This window comes from Podarcis erhardii (genome assembly GCF_964252035.2).
Source record: "Podarcis erhardii genome assembly, chromosome: 4".
Classification (NCBI taxonomy): Eukaryota; Metazoa; Chordata; class Lepidosauria; order Squamata; family Lacertidae; genus Podarcis; species Podarcis erhardii.
Window position 1 is genome coordinate 91,219,101 of NC_138508.1, and position 18,229 is coordinate 91,237,329.

The window sequence follows — 18,229 nt, forward strand, 5'->3', positions numbered from 1 at the left end:
GATTCTATCACCCAAAAGTACTTGCACAAAACCTGGATCTGTCTCTAGGAAATGCTCCTTTCTCGCCACCAATATTTCAAAGCCGATGGGAGGATCTGCCAGTTTTGGTTCTCTTGATTCCTCATTTCCCCATTCTTAAATTCAGTTCTCCACATTTTGCCGCAAACTGCATTTAAAAAAATAAAAATGAAAAACCCCACCATCTGCATTGTAGGGCAAATTTCTCCTAATAGACACATTTTCCTATGTATTTTAGACTAATGTATACTCATATATATATTTTTGCAAGCAATTCCGCCAAATATAATGGATTTTTGTATGCTATTTTCACTACCTTCATTTTTATAATCACTTATAGAAACTTCCTAGTTCACAGCCAGGGATCAGGAGGAAATTCATTTCAGTTTTCATTTTCAGTTTGCATGATTAAGTTGCTGTGTAAACTTAATCATTTCCCACTTTCCAAAACAATATACAAACAGAAACACAATGTGGCCTTTATTCAAATTGCCCAGATTCTTTTCTTCAAAAAGGAAAAGGTGTCAGGTCTTCCTACATCATGTCTATTATATTTGATCCTTCACATTTGCATGGAAATTGTTTGATTTTTAAATATATATATGTTTATTAAAATTGAAATTGTTTTAATATTTGAGAACGGGAATTGTTTGATTTGAAGCAGATACTTCTTAGTTCAGAACCCGATTTTAACAGTGAAACTATACCAACTCCGTTATGATTTCCTTTTGCCCACCAATGATTCAATTTGGCATCAACATTTATTTTTTTTAACACTGTGATATCTGTTATAAAGTGCTGCGCTTGGGACTAATTTGAAATTGCAGTTTGTTTCTATGTTTCTATGTGCAGATTGCCTGCTGCATGGAATCAAAGTCACAAAATTCCTAATTCGTGTCTGTTTCCCTTGGGTACACTTAAGACGCTTAAAGATGTCTCACGTTTCCTTAAGTTTGATTTGACCTCCAGTTTCATCCTCCAAGAGGTGTTATGTCAGGAATGTGTTTGCACTCTACATCAAACACAGAATGAGTTGCATTATTGTACCAGTTCAAATCACTTGTCATGTTCTATTCTTGTCACTGGTCATATATTGTCACAGTGGGTTTTAGGGACAGTCATAGCCTTTCAGTGGTATAAAGTGCAGAAGAACATGTGGGACATACTGCAGTTTACTTTTTTAAAAAAATCAGACTTATGTATCAACTTTCAACCATATTTTACCACGTAATGGTCACATTTTTGGGTGCCAATTTTGTCAATTTGCATTTCTTAGTGCAGAAAGTTTTGATCTGATGTGTGGAGATCTTTCCTATTCTGATTAATACAAGAGGATTCTAGAAGGTACTAGAAGCTTCTCTGTGTGAGAGAAGCAGGCAGAAGGGTCATGATTGTTTGGGTTATACCTTCTGGGAAGCTGGTCTGAACTAGTTTTCTTATCTCTTCCAATTAAGGTCATGCTGACTATAAATATAGGCCAGGAGGAGCCTGGGTTTTACTTTCTTTTACTATCTCTCTTCCTTCAGGTGTGGTGTTCTGTACATAGTATGCTTAGTGTTAAGTTTTAGTCTTGTTATAAGTTTGTAAATTTTTGTAAGTGCTGCAACTGCAGCTTTTAATGTTTAATAGGTTATTGTATTTTAGTGTTTTGTTGGAAGCCACCCAGAGTGGCTGGGGGGACCCAGCCAGATGGGTGGGGTATAAATAAATTATTATTATTATTATTATTATTATTATTATTATTATTATTATTATTATTATTATTTCTTATGGACTGTGCCAAGCCTGAATGTACTTGGATTTGTGACCATTATGCTCATTTGCCTTCAGCACAAGTAAGGTTCTCTTGGATGAAGTACTATTGCTTCTGGTCTATTTTGGGGAACTCTGCTACATGTTTAAGGTTTTCCTCCACACGTATGACAGATATTTCCTTTCCAAAAAGGGGGATACAACTATTATGCAGTGAATTACGGAGTGGAGGGGGAGGAAGGGGTCACAGGTAGGTGGTGGAGGTGGTGGCTTGTCTGCTGCTTCCCCTTTTTGGCTGGGTCCTGGAACACAAGCCCAATTGGCAGCAGCAGCAATGACAGCCTTGCCTTGCCTCTCCTCCTCCAGCTACTTCTGCTCAAGCGGGCAGGTGTGAGCAGGGCTTCTCAGCTGGGTCCAAGCCAATGAGGCCCTGGACTCCTGCCCTCACCACCTCAAGAGCCACCAGGAGCCCACGTGCCGACCCCCAGCTCACCTCAGCATTACCCATGAGACTGTTATGCAGGGAATGCTCTGGGGCCAATTTTAGGGTCTGAAAAAATTGGGATATGACCATTATGCAGTCGTGACCAGTATGCAGTTGTCAGGGACTGTGCTGAGGAGGGCTGCACTGAGGGGGAATGGTGGGAGCCTCTCCCTCCCCCCTGCTCCTGCTCCTGAATCTTCCCAGGAGCAGGAGGACAGTATAGATTTGGAACAGTGGTTTGCAGAGGGGCATAGTTCAGAAGGCAGAAGCTGGGAAATAATGGATGGGCAACAGCTAGCAGAAGAAACACTGGAAGAGAGAGTTAACAGATTCTTCTTCTGGATAGTATCCACACACACCCCTTCTAGGAGACGTGTTCTTTGTTCTCTCACTGTGATTATTAAAGAAATTAACTGGTAAGAATCCCTTTCATTTGATCTGCTTATTTACGGCCATGGGGAAGGAAGTCGATTCCCTGAAGTTGAACAGAGGTGAAATATGGCGAGATACAACCATAAAAACCATAATGTGTGTTTCCAAAGGTTTATTTGTGATCTTGAGCACATGTGGTTTATAAATTTAACGAATCACCATCATCTTAACTCATTTTACCAAAACCAAGGAGTTTGCCCCTTACACTCTCTGAAATGATGACCCGAAAGTAGATGGTTCTCCCTGGTGTTACCCCTTTATAAATGCTCCCTTAAAACAGTGATTGGAAACCTCAGTCCTTCCAGATATTATTGGACAACAAGTCCCATCACTCTTGGGTGGATGGAAGCTGGACTTCAGCAACATTTGTAGGCCCACGTTAGCTGCACCTGCCCTATGAAAACCAAATGAACATAATGCATGCAGTGCCCCTAAATAGCAACTTGAAGTGGCACTAACCACAAACACCTCTTTCTGCTGCCTACTTTCCATTAGTCTGCATCAGCTAAATTTAGGCTCCGCTAATATCTCCTCTCCCTCACAGAACCGTTTATTTGATTTCTCCTGGCAGTAGTGCCTGTGTAAATCACACATATTGCTGACTCTAAACTGAGTGTATGCCGATTGAATCCTCTAGTTCACAGAAGGACTATACATTCCGCACACTACCGGGATTTAGCCTATGGTTCCATCTACTGATTAATGCTACCAAATATAAGTGAGGAAATTGTCAACCGTGGCTTGTGAATTTTATTGTGAAACCTACTGGTATCATTCATTTTTAGAGTTTTAATCATGCCTTTGTCATTGATGGATTGATCATATCAGATTTCAGCTGCAGGTAATCTCCGTGATTGCCTGGCTATGATGTTATGTCGCTGATAAAATTCTCCAAGAGATGGTTTGGCCTTGCTGAAAGCATGCGGCTTGGTGCTTGAATTTGTTCCAGAATGGTGCACAACAAACTGCAAATTTCATGCCTTCATAGCAAGTGACCTCTTATACACATGGAATTAGACTAATGATAGCCACACATGTGCTTCTTTGAACATTGACATTTTGGTCCTTAGAGATTAGAAAGAAGCTTTCCATCTCATTTCTGCAGCCCAAATGTGTCCTTCCTCAGCTCTCCGTGTGGCCTTGGTGACTCTCTGCTTGCCGGCACACTCTCCCAAGTCACTCCCATTCTTGCTTTAGCACAAGCTGTTGTGTTTTTAACCATGCTTCTTCATTTTGTATATGTCCCAAACTTCTGTCATTTTATTTGGTGCCTTAATCGATGATTCATTCCTGTATTCAAATATTTCTGGCTACAATTAAAGTGGAATGCAAAATGTCATTGAATTTATTATCTCCCAATGTGACATTCACATATTATTCTTATTTTTCTCTTTGTCAAAAACATTTAATTGCTCTTCAGTTTTCATGGGATGCATTGTTGAGTTGTGATCGTTCATGCAGTGGAGCTACCAAGCAGATTCTTTTTAGAACTTATTATCATAAGTACAATGAGGTACATCTCACCTATCATACGAACGCACAGAGAATAATTTTTAGGAGAAGAGAAGGTGATATGACACATACAGCATGTGATTGTGAAACATGATCATGTCTTTCATCCGACAGTCTTCTCCAGTCAAATAGCTTTTGGAGCACCTTTAAAAGCCTGCAACACCACCAGGCATGGAACGAGGGATGAGCTAAGATGGTTCTTGCAAATCACGTTCATTGTTTCATTGACCTCCTCTCACCTCCCTTTTTGTATTCCACTTCTATTAATTGTTTCAGCAATTCCTTTCCATCTTTCTATATTTTCTGTCATATAATTATCTTAACTTATTTTAACCTTATTTTACATTAATACTATAATACTTATTTATGCTTAACTCCTTATAACATTTCTACTAAAGCCTTATAATTTCATTCCAACATTTTTCTGACACTCATTAATTTTACAGTATTTCTATAAATAAACTTTAAACTTTTTCCAATCTTCTTCCACTGTCTCTTCTCCCTGGTCTCGGATTCTGCCAGTTATTTCCGTCAATTCCATATAGTCCATCAACCTGGTGATCTTCTGTCCGAGGCTCTTAACTCTTTTCCAAGTCCCTTCTGCAGGTCTTCTTCATATTTATACATGCACTTTACTTTGTCTTCTGCTGATCTTGTTCTTAATTTCCTTCCTTTGATGCTGAAGAGTAGATCTCGGGGAAGCTCCGACCTAGCAATGTTTTTATTCCTTCTCGACAGGTCAGCCAAATCTCCATAATTAAAACTAAAATCCAAAAGATATTTCAGGACGTGTTTCAAAATCCCTCCAAATCTGAAAGTCCCCACAACTCCAATCTCCTCCTGACCCAGGTCCAGGTCCCAAAGGTCAGTAAATCCCTGCATGAGGTGATCTATCCAACTTTCCTTCTCCAGTACAAGCAGGGCTCCAATCCTCAAAATCTGACCTTCTCTGAATTCAATCATAGAAGGCAACAACTTATAGTCATCAAATTGCCTCTGTAAGGCTGGGGCTCTCTCCCTCTCCACCCGTATTACTTTAGGTTCAACAACAACAACTTTCTCCCTCGCCTTCTCCACAGCCTGCCATGCCAAAGTAGATTCCTGCATCGATTCCTGAACGGCTTCTGTATAGATGTTCACTCTTTGTCCCAAATTAGTCACTTTTTGTCCCAAGTCATCAATTTTAATAGTCATCAAGTCCATCTTCTTGTGGAGCTGTTCCAATGAATCACTTATCTTACATAATGCAATCACTAAGGCTTCTTCTGTCGACATTCTTAACCTATCCAAGGTCAATCCCTGGTTCTCATGGTTTTTTATCTTGCAGCTGGAGATTCCACCAGCTCAACTCTTGTAACAGTTTCAAAGGCTCCCTCTAGAGGGAAACAATTTCTATTTGTATCAATCCTTTTAAGCACAGTTCAAGCAATAAAATTAGTTTCAATTTTCAGTTACTTTTACTCCTTTTTAAACGCAGTAGGAGACAATGGAAACAATGTATTTCTCTTATTTAACTAGCTGTCAAGATACATTTTATTCACAGTCAATGAACTTTCCCAAAACGTCAGTCTTACTAGCAGCCCGTTTCCAGGTTCAGAGCGGTGGTAATTTAACTTTCTTCACTCTCTCCTGCAGGCTTACGCAATCCCAAATTTCCCCCCCCTCTTCTCCTGCTTCCAAGGGGGGTTTAATGATTTTAGCCGATGGAAGTTTAATCCTTTACAGAGGACTTTCCAAGACTTTAGCTTGCAAGCTCTTTGCTTCAATCTATTTACAAAAGGGGGAGGCGGACTTCCTGTTTGAAACCTCCCCTTTGGGGGGCCAAATTAAGACGTTTAAAAATCCAGTTTTCCGTTCTACTCACGGGTAGTTGTTTAGGATCAAATTGTCCACAGGAAAAAGTCAGCGCTCTCCGGCAACAGCAGTGCGGCTTCACTCCGTGAAAGAAGCAATCAATTCGAAGCACTGTGCCGCTCACCCCACGTCACTCTGGATCCCCGAAACCGGGTCTCCCCACGAGTAGGGGAGGCGCAAAAGGTGCCAGCCGAATCCCACATTCACAGGCTTCTCCCGCCTGTGATTTTTAGTGGGTCTCCGCCTTCGCCGTGGCGGCCAGACCCTGATTTCCACGGAGCAAATTCCTCCCGATCAGAGGAATTCCGCCATTGTCGGAGGCGCCAACCCGGAAGTCTCGCGAGTACGACAATGCTAACAGAACACTGTGTAAATTTGCCAGAATTGTGTAGAAAGTGGGGTTGGAAGCAGGTCCAGTATCAGTCCCTGGGCCTCATGGGTAGCTACCAGGCTCCAGTCCTTTGTCAGCCACTTTTGATTTTTTCCCGTTTTTTAAATGCATTTTTATTAAAGATTTTCCTGATTTACAAAAGTATGTGCAATGTTGAGTCTTGCCCTGGGTCTTCCTTTAAAAAAGAGAGGCTGGCTCTAGGAGCTGGGTGGGGAAGAGCTGCTCTGCTAACTTTCTGGTAGGAGAGTCACTAATTACCAGGAGGGGCAAAGTGGTGGGTAGGTTGTGGAATAATAAATCTTGTCTTGTTGGTGCATTTGCATCTTGCCAATCTCCCCAACTTTCTGATCCTGCTACCCAGGAAATAACAGCAACCTACCTGCCAGGAAGCTAGCATAGCAGCTTTCCCCACTTTAATATTCCTCAGTGCCTGGAAGAGATGCTAAGCTGGGGACATTATGGAAATTTTAAGCTGCGGTTCCCAGACTCAGCCACCAGCAAATGGTTGGATCACTGCTGCTACCTCTCAACACCAACACCAGGCCCATTGGAACCACTGATGTAGAAAGGGAGCATTTTTGCTGATACATGGAGTCAGCCCTGTTCAGTCTAAGGAACAAGTTGGGTGCACAGGTAGGGAGTGCAGAACCTTCCATTCTGCACTGCTTTTCAGCCCCGTTGCCCAAATATTTTTTCTCCTAGCCAGACACATTATTGCTAATGAGCCAGTCTTAGTAATAAACAACCCTGAGAAATATAATGTGTCCATCTGTGTATGTTTCAGTGTGTGGTTTGCAATTGTGCACTAAATTAACTTTTTGTTTCTCAGCATCAAAAGGCTCTCTGCCTACCACATACTTTTGATGTGAATATAGACTTATGTGAATGTGGCTGCCATTGTGCCTAGTTTAGCTTTTGGTTTCCAGAGCTGCTGGGTGGCGCTTTGGTCTAAACCACTGAGCCTCTTGGGCTTGTTGATAAGAAGGTTGGTGGTTCGAATCCCCGCAATGGAGTGAGCTCCTGTTGCTCTGTCCCAGCTTCTGCCAACCTAGAAGTTTGAAAGCATACGAGTGCAAGTAGATAAATAGGTACCGCTGTGGCAGGAAGATAAACAGCATTTCCATGCTCTCTGACTTCCGTCACGGTGTTCTGTTGCATCAGAAGCGGTTTAGTCATGCTGGCCACAAGACCCGGAAAGCTGTCTGTGGACAAATGCCAGCTCCCCCGGCCTGAAAGTGAGATAAGCGTCGCAACCACATAGTCACCTTTGACTGGATTTATCCGTCCAGGGATCCTTTACCTTTAACTTTTACTATTTTCAGGTTGGATTCAATGAGGGCACATTCAGGTCACACAACTAAAGGTGATTTGGAACTCTTGTGCAGCAAAACTGGCTACCCCCCACTTGCAAATTGGACTGTCTGTGAAAAGGACAGTGATGGGGAAACACTGGAAAGTGTGATACAACCTTTGCTTGATCCAACACTGAATAATCAAGGCAAGTCAGGAGCAATGATCAATAAACTGGTTGTAATTAGGCCGCTTCCAGGTAACTAGATAATCTCCTGTGAGAAATTTAAGAGTTGCACATGTTAAAGGTTATCTGAATTTTCCATAATCAAATCTTTGTCTGGTCAATACATTTCTGCCCCTTTAAATAAAAACCAAGTAGAACTCTGAGAAAGAAAAAACTTCTGAGGCAGTTAAGGAGGAGTTTTTCGTGGCAAAATTCTTTTTAAAGGCTTCTGTTAAACCACAGGAATAGTTCTGTAAGAAAAGAGAAATTAATTTGTTCATATCATCCTTGACTCAAGTGTAACACATATACAGAAGGTAATACCCATTTCTAATTATTCAACAATAAGTTCAGGAATGAAGGATTTGTGTAGTGTAAATTCCTACCTTAAAACAGCTCGGAGACTGACTTAAGAGAGAAACTGAAGAAGCCTGGTTGTCATGCAGGAAATTTAAATTTTTACATGAAAAATGAATGTGTATTTAGATGTCTATTGATATGTTAATGCTCTTGACAGCCCTTCAGTCTCTTAATTGGAGATTATGAAGACTTGCTGCAAATGCATATTTACAACCAAGATAGTGTTTTATTCAAGGATCAGGTTAATTTTAGAGTATGTTTTTCACTTTGAATAATCCTTGCTCCTTTACAGATTTTTCTTTTTAAATAAAAATCTTTTCCTCTTCAGAGACCAAAGCAAAATTCCCAGGCAAGTAGAATCCTGTTTATATTGTGGGATATTTATTCTTCCAAGGGATGTTAGTGATGTTAGAAGAGGGGCAGTGCAACCGGTTTGGGGACAGATCATGCTCCTTCTGGGATAGTTTGTCTACCTTTCGTCCCCATCCTGCACTCAGCTTTCATCTGTGGGCCCCTAGAAGCTGTCATACCCCAGGAAACGGATTTGACTGGCCAGCTAAACCAGGTGAGGGTAGCCAATGGGCCTTAAACCCTCAGTGGGTTAGGGACTTGTCTATCCCCTGCAAAGGCAGACTTTGGTGGATTGAGTTCACAAGATCAATGGTCTTGGAGGTGGTTTCTGCACATGCTGTTGAGGGAAATGAGAAGTAGATGGGGCTTGTTAACCTGGGAGGGTAGCCCTTATGGCTATAGTAATTTGTGATACCATGATGAAATCTAGCTGTCTGCAAACAAATGCCAGCTCCCTTGGCCTGAAAACAGAGATGAGCATCACACCCCATAGTTGAATTTGAGCTCACTCCGTCACAAGGATTCAAACCACTGACCTTCCGATTGGCAAGCGCCACCCGTGTCCTGTTGCTCTGTCCCAGCTCCTGCCAACCTAGCAGTTCGAAAGCATGCCAGTGCAAGTAGATAAATAGGTACCGCTGTGGAGGGAAGGTAAACGGTGTTTCTGTGTGCTCTGGTTTCCATCACAGTGTTCTGTTGTGCCAGAAGCTGTTTAGTCATGATGGCCACATGACCCGGAAAGCTGTCTGTGGACAAACGCTGGCTCCCTTGGCCTGAAAGCGAGATAAGCACTGCAACCCCAAAGTTGCCTTTGACTGGACTTAATCATCCAGGGGTCCTTTACCTTACCTTTTACCTTACTCATTTGTGAGCAAGGCATCAGGCATAAACCCTAAGGAATAATCCATATCTGCTGTCTTGTGGAATGTCTTCAGGAGAAGAAAAGTCCAATGAATAAATCCTACACATATCTGGAGTGGAGTCCCTTAGGTGGTTGAATGGCTCCTTGCAGGCTTCCTTCCGTCAACTCCTGTGGCCAAGCTGGTGTCAGATGTATTGCTATGCTTTCCTTTGGACCACATCAATGAGGCCGAGAGGGGCATCTTGTTGTCTGGGCAGCCCAGGACCTCCATATACACTGCCCAGGCTTGAGAGGTCACTTCAGTGCTGCAAATGCAGCAAAACCAATGTGGAGGCAGCATCTTCTCTCCCTTAGAGACACAGGAGGTTTTTTGTGGGTAGTGGTAGCCTTCACCTAGTGGTGCAGCAATACAACTGCTAGCACATTTGCAAAGCTATGCAAGGTCCAGTATGGTTTCAAATGGAATAGGGGACACATGATGCGATCCCTGCATTGCAGGGGGTTGGACTAGATGCCCCCCAGAGTCAGTTCCCCAGCTCTACAATTCTATGATTCACACATGAAGAAGCAATGAAGAAAGCAAGAGCCACAGGGGAGAGAAAGAGAAGAATTGCAGTAGCTCAAGGGCACCAACTATAATATCGCTTCCTAAGGATATGGCCTTGGTAGGATTCTGCTTGTCCTGGGCCCAGGGGTAACCCATGAAACGCAGTCCAGGACCGGTCCAGAATCTGAAGGTTCCGCTAGGAGTCAGTCCAATAGGGCCAAGGCAGGATACGAGGCAGGAAACCCGGCAAGGACAGGGGCAGGATCTCAGGCAGGATCTGGCATACAGCAAGGTTGCTCCCGCAACCTGGGGCGGCATCCGACAGCCTTTTATCTTTGTTGGGGTAACGGCTGGTCCTGATCCCCCGGCGACTCACCTACCTGTTTCGCCCAAAGGTGAGCACTCCTTCTGTGAGTACTCAGGTCTCTCCTTCTCTCAGACCTTAGTCTCTGCAGCTCGGGAGACGTCTGTGGGTTACTAGACCCAGGGGCTGCCTCAGCCTCCCCTGACCCAACCGGTAGTGGCGCAGCTGTAAGTGATGGCCCAGCTGAAGGCAACGAGGAAATCCCTGCATCTGGAGCCAGGACAGGCTCAGGCCCTTGACTCAGTCCAGCTGGTGTTTGTTGCAGGGGAACCTGTGCAGACTGGAACTCTTCACGGTCAGGCCCCAAACTTGGTTCAGATGATGCCTGAGGCAAAGGATCCAGTACAGACTGAGATTCCTCTGGTTCCGAGTCCGAGCCTGAGTCCCAGGCCATCACGCTGCTCCATTTAGAACAGCCCTGCTACATAAAGGCTGATTTCAGACTTCCATTTGAGGTTTCAGATAAAGGTCACTTCACACTGACAGCTTCCACCTTCTGACTACTGGGATAGTTCAAACAAGGTCATGGTTATATTCAGGGTATAGAGATGCTCATGATTTCTGCCAAGTGGGGAGTGTCTTGGTGTGTCTTACAGTCTTCTGCTGATCTGTTGTTGGGGGTGAAGTTTGAGTGGACAAATAGGGGCAATGGTGGGGGTGATTGCTGATTATCAACTCCTCGCTCCAATAGAAAGGCTGATATTCATGACCACGTTACAGGAGACTGGATAAATTTGTGGAGAATCAATACCTTTTACTAGCTGTTTGTCATGAAAGCGTAATGGGTCGTTCATATCTAGGGACAGTATGCCTCCTCAGGTCAATTTTTGTAGATTCAAACTAGTGGAAAAGGCAGTGGCAGCCATACCCTTTTGGTGGGATCTCAGAAGGCCCCTGTCTTGCCACTTTGGCAAAGAAGATGCTCTGCTAGGTGGACTCTTGGTGAGATCCACTAGGGCTCATTCGGCCTTTTGCAGGTTCATTTGCAGATTGTTTCTTGGTGTGCAACAACTCTTTTATAAAGGGTAAGCAGTTTGTTTACAATTTTCTGGCATGAAAGATGGAAATTGTCTAGGGATTTTTTTTAAATGACTGAAATTGCATTTACAGTGTAGATAAACAATACCTGAAGGAACAGATAAATATCATTTTTTCGGAAGAATATAGGAAAACTCAAACTATTGCTTGTGACCAATTATCTGTGTAGGCCTAGGAGACAAAATAAGTGATATTACTGTAAAGAGCACTTAACATACGAACCCATCTTGACTGTACCAATATCTTTAAAGGTTATGCCTTCAAGTAAAGAAAATCCTCCTATGTTTTAAGACATACTGTGACACAAAGTTGAGTTCTATCACAGAGCTGCAGCCTTGAAGATAGCAGCACACTTAAGCACAAAACATACCTTGGGTATATGAATTACTCAGAAATGGAAAGCTCAAATATTACTTCAGAGTAGTGACTGGATAAACGTACCTTGGGAATTATCCCTGTTGCCAACATAACCTGGAAGAAGATTCAGGAGACAGATAAAAGGTGGAAAGGTCATATTTATTAAACATAACAAACAGAAGATCTGCAAAACAATAGTCAAATGATATAAGTGTGGACCATTCAGATTGAATTAATGTGTATGAGGGATGCATCCCTCCACTCTCCTGGTCATATAAACAGTTGCATCCCATGGCTCCCCAGCCAAGGATTGGGTCAATGTTCTCCCTCCATGCTAAGTTCTCCAGCTACCATGTCTTACAATCAAGGATGGTGGCATTGTAGTCACATGATGACATCACACAGCAAAGATTTATAGAAACCAATGGGTAGAGGGAATATTTTTCTCCAAACTAATTCTTGATGTGAAAAACTCCAATTTTTCTTCAATGAAAATTGGGAGATCCCATTCTATAATGATATTCTTACTATTTATACCTCACAAATCTTACTGGGTTGCTCCAGCCACTCTGGGCAGCTGCCAACATATATAAAAACATAATAAAACATTAAACATTTTAAAACTTCCCTATACAGAATTGCCTTCAGACGGCTTGGGGGGGGGGGTCAGATAATTCCATACCCTCCAACGTTTCTCCAGTGAAAATAGGGACATCCTACCATACCCTCCAATGAAGGGTAGGGACATCCTAAGGAAAATAGGGGACATCCTAAGGAAAAGCGGGACATTCCGGAATCAAATATGAAACTGGGACCACTTCTTTAAATCAGGGACGTCCCTGGAAAATAGGGACACTTGGAGGGTCTGAAAGCAGCTTCACTATAAATTAGAAGCCAGAAGAGAACAACAATTTCATTCATTCATTCTGTTACAAAATAAGTCTTTCTTATTCTGTACAAGTGAGATAGCACTTATTACTGAGTGATGGGGCAAAAGAACACAGCCCCCAATTTTTCCTTACCTTTCCTGACCAAATTTCCCTTTTCCTTGTGAAGAAATGGAACTTTGAAAAGTATGCCTTTCAAATGGATATGAAGAAATCCTGACTCTAATATTATGGGGTGGGCCAGGTGGCTGGGGAGGGCGGGTTGGTGAACTCACACCAACTTGGGTATACCTTACAGATAGGTAGCCGTGTTGGTCTGCCATAGTCAAAACAAAACAAATTCCTTCCAGTAGCACCTTAAAGACCAACTAAGTCAGTTCTTGGTATGAGCTTTCGTGTGCATGCACACTTGAGTGTATCTGAAGAAGTGTGCATGCACACGAAAGCTCATACCAAGAACTGACTTAGTTGGTCTTTAAGGTGCTACTGGAAGGAATTTGTTTTGTTTTGGGTATACCTTATTGGCCCTAACATTGCTTATGGATTCCTGAGGCAAAAAGAGTTCAACTGTGAAGTAAAAGCAACATTGTGAACCAGACTCTTGGCTTATCTATGAAAGCTAACCAGTCTTCTAGTTTCAACCATTTTGTCAGGAACGTGTGTCTCCATAGTGTAGCAGAAAGAGCAGTCTCAGGAAGTGAACTAGAGACTGAATCTGTAGATGAGGGAGAAGGGTTAGTTTCCAGGCGAAGCAGCCCATGGCCCCTCCTTCCCAGTGAAGAAGAAGAACTGTTTAGTTTCTAAGAAGAGGAGGACTTGGATGGCAGCCAAAGTGTGGCTAAGCAACTATCAGATAAGACTGGGACAGATAGCTCTTGGAATGAGACAGGCCAAGTTTTTAGTCCCCGTAGTAGGAGATGGGGGAAAACTCTGAGCCTTGGGAAAGGGAGGGGTTGGAAGAAAGGGTTCTGGCATCATTCCTGTTCGAACCAGAATTCTGATTCAGACTAGGGCAACTGGTGTAAATGAAAGGAAGAGGGAAGCCCCACTCTGGATGTGTTTTCTTGTAAATAAAAACTAACATGGAACTAACAGAGTCTCTCACTGCTCATCAGGCTGGCTGCTTCCCAAGGATCGTTGTACCTTTATCCTCCCAGATAGATCCCAGATATATTTCTCATACTTTGCCATGTGCCGTTCCATTATTTTCTCCCAAATAAATCCAAAATATACAAATTCATATTAAATCTTGCAAGCACTGGGTTAAATGCTAAGCTGAGGTCTTATATAATGAATTGAAGAAAATGTTTAAAATGACATTTGTAAAAAAAAGCTAGAAGCATTTTTGTTAGGGATTGTAGGACAAGACCTGCCAAGGAAAATAAGAAACTTATTTATGTATGCTACAACAGCGGCAAGAGTCTTGATAGTACAAGGATGGAAGAATGAGGAAACCCCAACAAAAGAACAGTGGCAAGAGAAACTGATGAACTATGCAGAACTGGCTAAACTGACATACAAACTGCAAGACAAGGACAACTGTGACTTCAAGGAGGAATGAGAACTTTACACAAATTACTTAAAAACACAACAAAATGAACTAGACTCCTTGGCAGGTTTTAAATAAACATACACAGATTTATTGTTGATAACATGATGGATAGATATGTAAGGATATATACAATTTTATAATATGCAGAGAAAATATGTGCAGCGAAATCAGGGAGAGAAACTGAGGGAAGTCCTTGGTGGGGGTGGGGGCAATTTTAAAAAGGGGGGAATTATGTAGGTGATTATATGGTTTGATAATTTGTTATGTGGAAATTGAGCAATAAAAAATATTTTTTAAAAAAATGCTAGGCTGAGGTCTGTTTGGGCCTTATCCTGAGGCAGCATAGTTTGGATAGCTCAGTTGGTTAGAGCATGGTGCTGATAACGCCATGTTGCAGGTTCAATCCCCATATAAGGCAGCTGCATATTCATGCTTTGCAGGTGTTTGGACAAGTTGATTCTCAGGCTCCCTTCCAACTCTCTGATTCTATGATTCTATGATCAAGGGAAAAGCTGATGACATCACACTGTCTCTTCATGATACAATTCTCTTATATGATGCAGACCCTCCAAGTTTCCCATCTGAAGGCAATCCTGTATATAGAAATGTTTTTATATACATTGGAAGCTGCCCAGAGTGGCTGGGGCAACCCAGTAAGATGGGGGGGCATATAAATAGTAAAATTATCATTATGGAATGGGACGCCCTATTTTCACTGGAGAATTGTTGGAGGGTAAAACTACAGGGCTTTATCGTGCCTTTGGCCCTGTTGTGGCTCACAGCCATCCCCTAGTGGTTTGCATGAAGGTTCAGTTCCATTTAGAACAGGATTCCTCAACCTCGGCCCTCCAGATGTTTTGAGACTACAATTCCCATCATCCCTGACCACTGGTCCTGCTAGCTAGGAATCATGGGAGTTGTAGGCCAAAAACATCTGGAGGGCCGAGGTTGAAGAAGCCTGGTTTAAAAGAATGCATGCATGTACCCCAATTCATTCTCCAGCCTTTCATTGGGAATGAAATGGATTTAGCTATGAATAAATGTATACTGATTCTAAATTCAGTTTGAAAGCAAATGTAGGCAGACTGTGTCTGCTTCCTGTGTATGACTCACATGCCTCCCTTTTATTGTATTTATTTTCCAGTAAACTTTCAGGGAAGGCAATGCTATATATATGTCTCCTTTCTTTCTAATTGCAAACTGGCTAGAGACGACACTCGTATTTTTTTTCTATGTGTGCCTAGAATTTCCAGAGAAAATAAGTCTCAACTCGGATGTTGCTGAAGCTCATCACAAGAGTCACTGGAACTGATTCTAGTCTCAGGTAAATGACTGCAAACCCAAAGTCGTGGGGGGGAGGAGAGAGAGACACACACAGAGCAGCTTAAATGGATTACTTACAGTGCAATCCTGTTCATGTCTACTAAGAACTAAATGCCATAGAAATCAATGGTGCTTATTCTCAAAAACACATTTTATTTATTAAATGTATATGCTACCCTTCATCTGAAGATTGCAGGGTACTTTATGATATAAACACACAAAAATACATGCCATAATAACAAACAAAAAGTACCGCTCCCCAGTTTAAAGGTCCTGGGCAAAGTGGGACCTAAAGATATGTAAGGAAGGCACCAGGTGAGCAATAGGCTCCAGCATTTCACTGATGAAAATAGGGACGTCCTTTAAAAAATAAAAAGATTTGTGCATCTGCTCTAATCTTGCTCCTTTCTAAAATTTATTTATTGCTGTGTATTTCTTTTCTTTTTGTAAATGTACCAAAGAATAAAATAAATGAGGGATTAAGAGGTTTTCTCAGGATGGTGGAGAGTATGTGTGTCCCATTGGTGAAGCGGTGGCGGCACTTGCCCTTCTCCTGATGTTATATGTTCTGGTGGGAGGGACACAAAAAATGGGAGGGGGTGTTGAGGAGGGTCAGTTGGGGCGGGGGAGTGAGACATGTCCCTATTTTCATCTGAGGAATGTTGCAGGGTATGAATTCAGGGAAGATAAGGTTTTCAATTGGGATGTTCTACATCCACTGTTTGAGGCAGTAGTGTCAGGCTTCGGGGGAATCAGATCCCTCTCCTGGTGACGGTAAATAATCAGATCAAACAAATGGAGCATTCTTACCAGTTAGTTTCTTTAATAATCACAACAAGAGACAAAGGAATGCATATCTCTCTAGAAATGTTCACCCGCTCCATCCCCATTAATCTGTTAGAATTCCTGCTCCATGACTGCAGTCATGGGATTGTTGTCTTTCACATGATGATGTATGTTTTGACTCCACAGAGTGGGAAGTCACAGAGACAGGATGTTTGTGTTACTGTGTTCCGTGAAGTGGGACTATTGTCCTTTGTTTTTTATCTTTGCTGCCTGATGCTAGAGAGAGAGGGAGCCATGTTGCAGTGCTCCGTGTGTATATATGTAAAGAAAGTAGATTAGCCAAAATGCTGAGTTGCTGAGGTCTGTTACGCAAGCTGCAAAGACTCTGCAGATCCCTAAGTGTGCCTGTTGGCATTGGTCACTGTCATGTTTGGGCTGAAGAAAGCTTTTGAAGCTCCTGGACGATTGACCAGGAAGGAGGGAACATACCAGTTGGGCATTTGTCTCTGCCAAGGTCCTACCTGAGTGTAGGACAAGCTCCTAACATAATCTACGTCACTGCTACATTGGGTAATCTGAGCTTGTTGCCACTGTGCTTTCTGTTCTATCACTTTCCAAGCCCCTCTAGTCGTAGGTGAGGGGGGGCAGGAATGCTGTCCAATGACACTGAATCTGCCAGTTGTCTCTCTCCTGGTGTTTCCTTTTCTAGCTGTTCCTCACCCAGTATTTCCCAGCTTTTCCCCTCTGGACTATGCCCCTTTGCAAACCACTGTTCTAAATCAATACTGTCCTGCTGCCCTTGGAAAGGTTCGGAAAAAGGGGGGCGGCTCCCATCATTCCTCCTCACTCCAGCTCCTGACAGGTAAACTCACTGGGAATCTTAGGTGAAGAAAGTTCAGGCTTTCAGGTTTTCAGGCTTCCCACGGGCATTGGTGGACCAAACACTGTGCGAGCAGAGTGTTGACTTAGATGGACCTTTGGCCTCCTCCATCAGGGTTTTTCTTATGCTTTTACCTCCATCTTAAAGTATCAAAATACACCTTTAAATATGCATTTTGAGAAAAGATGCACATTTTTAAAAAACAAATCTCGAAAAATATTTTGAGAAGGTTTTTCAAAGGATTATTAGAAAAATGGAACCAGATGGAGTTGTGGGTAATAATATGTGAAAGTTGCAAGGATCAGAAATAGATAAGTCATCCAAGCTTAATTTTAATCATTTGTATCCAAATATAAGACACAGGGTTGTAGTCAGCTCACTTTTACACAGAGTATACCCACTGAAATCAATGGGCCCAAGTTACTCATGACTACTCTGAGCAAATGTGGATTGAAAACAACTCATGTTTTATATTTATACTCTCTCACACAAATATATATAATTCCATGGCATAGCATATCCATTTGGAAAAAAGCATTTATTTGGAATAAATCAGTCATGTTGACCTAGATGGGTCAGTGTTGGGAATCAGAAGCACAAGGGACCCAGCTAGTCAGAATACATTTTAAATAAATTACATTAAGATGAAAACCATTCCCCCCCCCCCCGATTATAGTTATTCCCTCCTTATTCTTATGCAGATTCAAATCCACATTTGCAAGCTCCTAATATGTGAAGTGTCTACTCACAAGACAGGGCCAAATCCCCAAGGCAGCAATAAAGCATTTGTTTGGAATTTTAAACAGCTGCCCAAAATATGAATAGAAGTATTTTTTAGTGAAAGTATGCAGTGAAAGTTCCAAAGATTCTGTTAAATAGAATTCAACATGTTTGAGGTTCCTGTAACACTTCAGCACAAATTGATATAATTGTAACTGCTGAAGGATACCTGCCTTCTAAGAT

General features: G+C 42.3%; 1 long non-coding RNA gene across 1 annotated transcript in view; it reads left to right on the forward strand.

Annotated features, from left to right (window-relative positions):
* Positions 1–8,153: 8,153 nt before the first annotated feature.
* LOC309339902 overlaps positions 8,154–18,229 on the forward strand; it is a 43,016-nt gene continuing 32,940 nt past the window's right edge. The window contains exons 1-2 of the long non-coding RNA XR_014155636.1: positions 8,154–8,276; positions 15,522–15,601. This is a non-coding gene — a long non-coding RNA (uncharacterized lncRNA). The remainder of the gene's footprint in view (positions 8,277–15,521; positions 15,602–18,229) is intronic.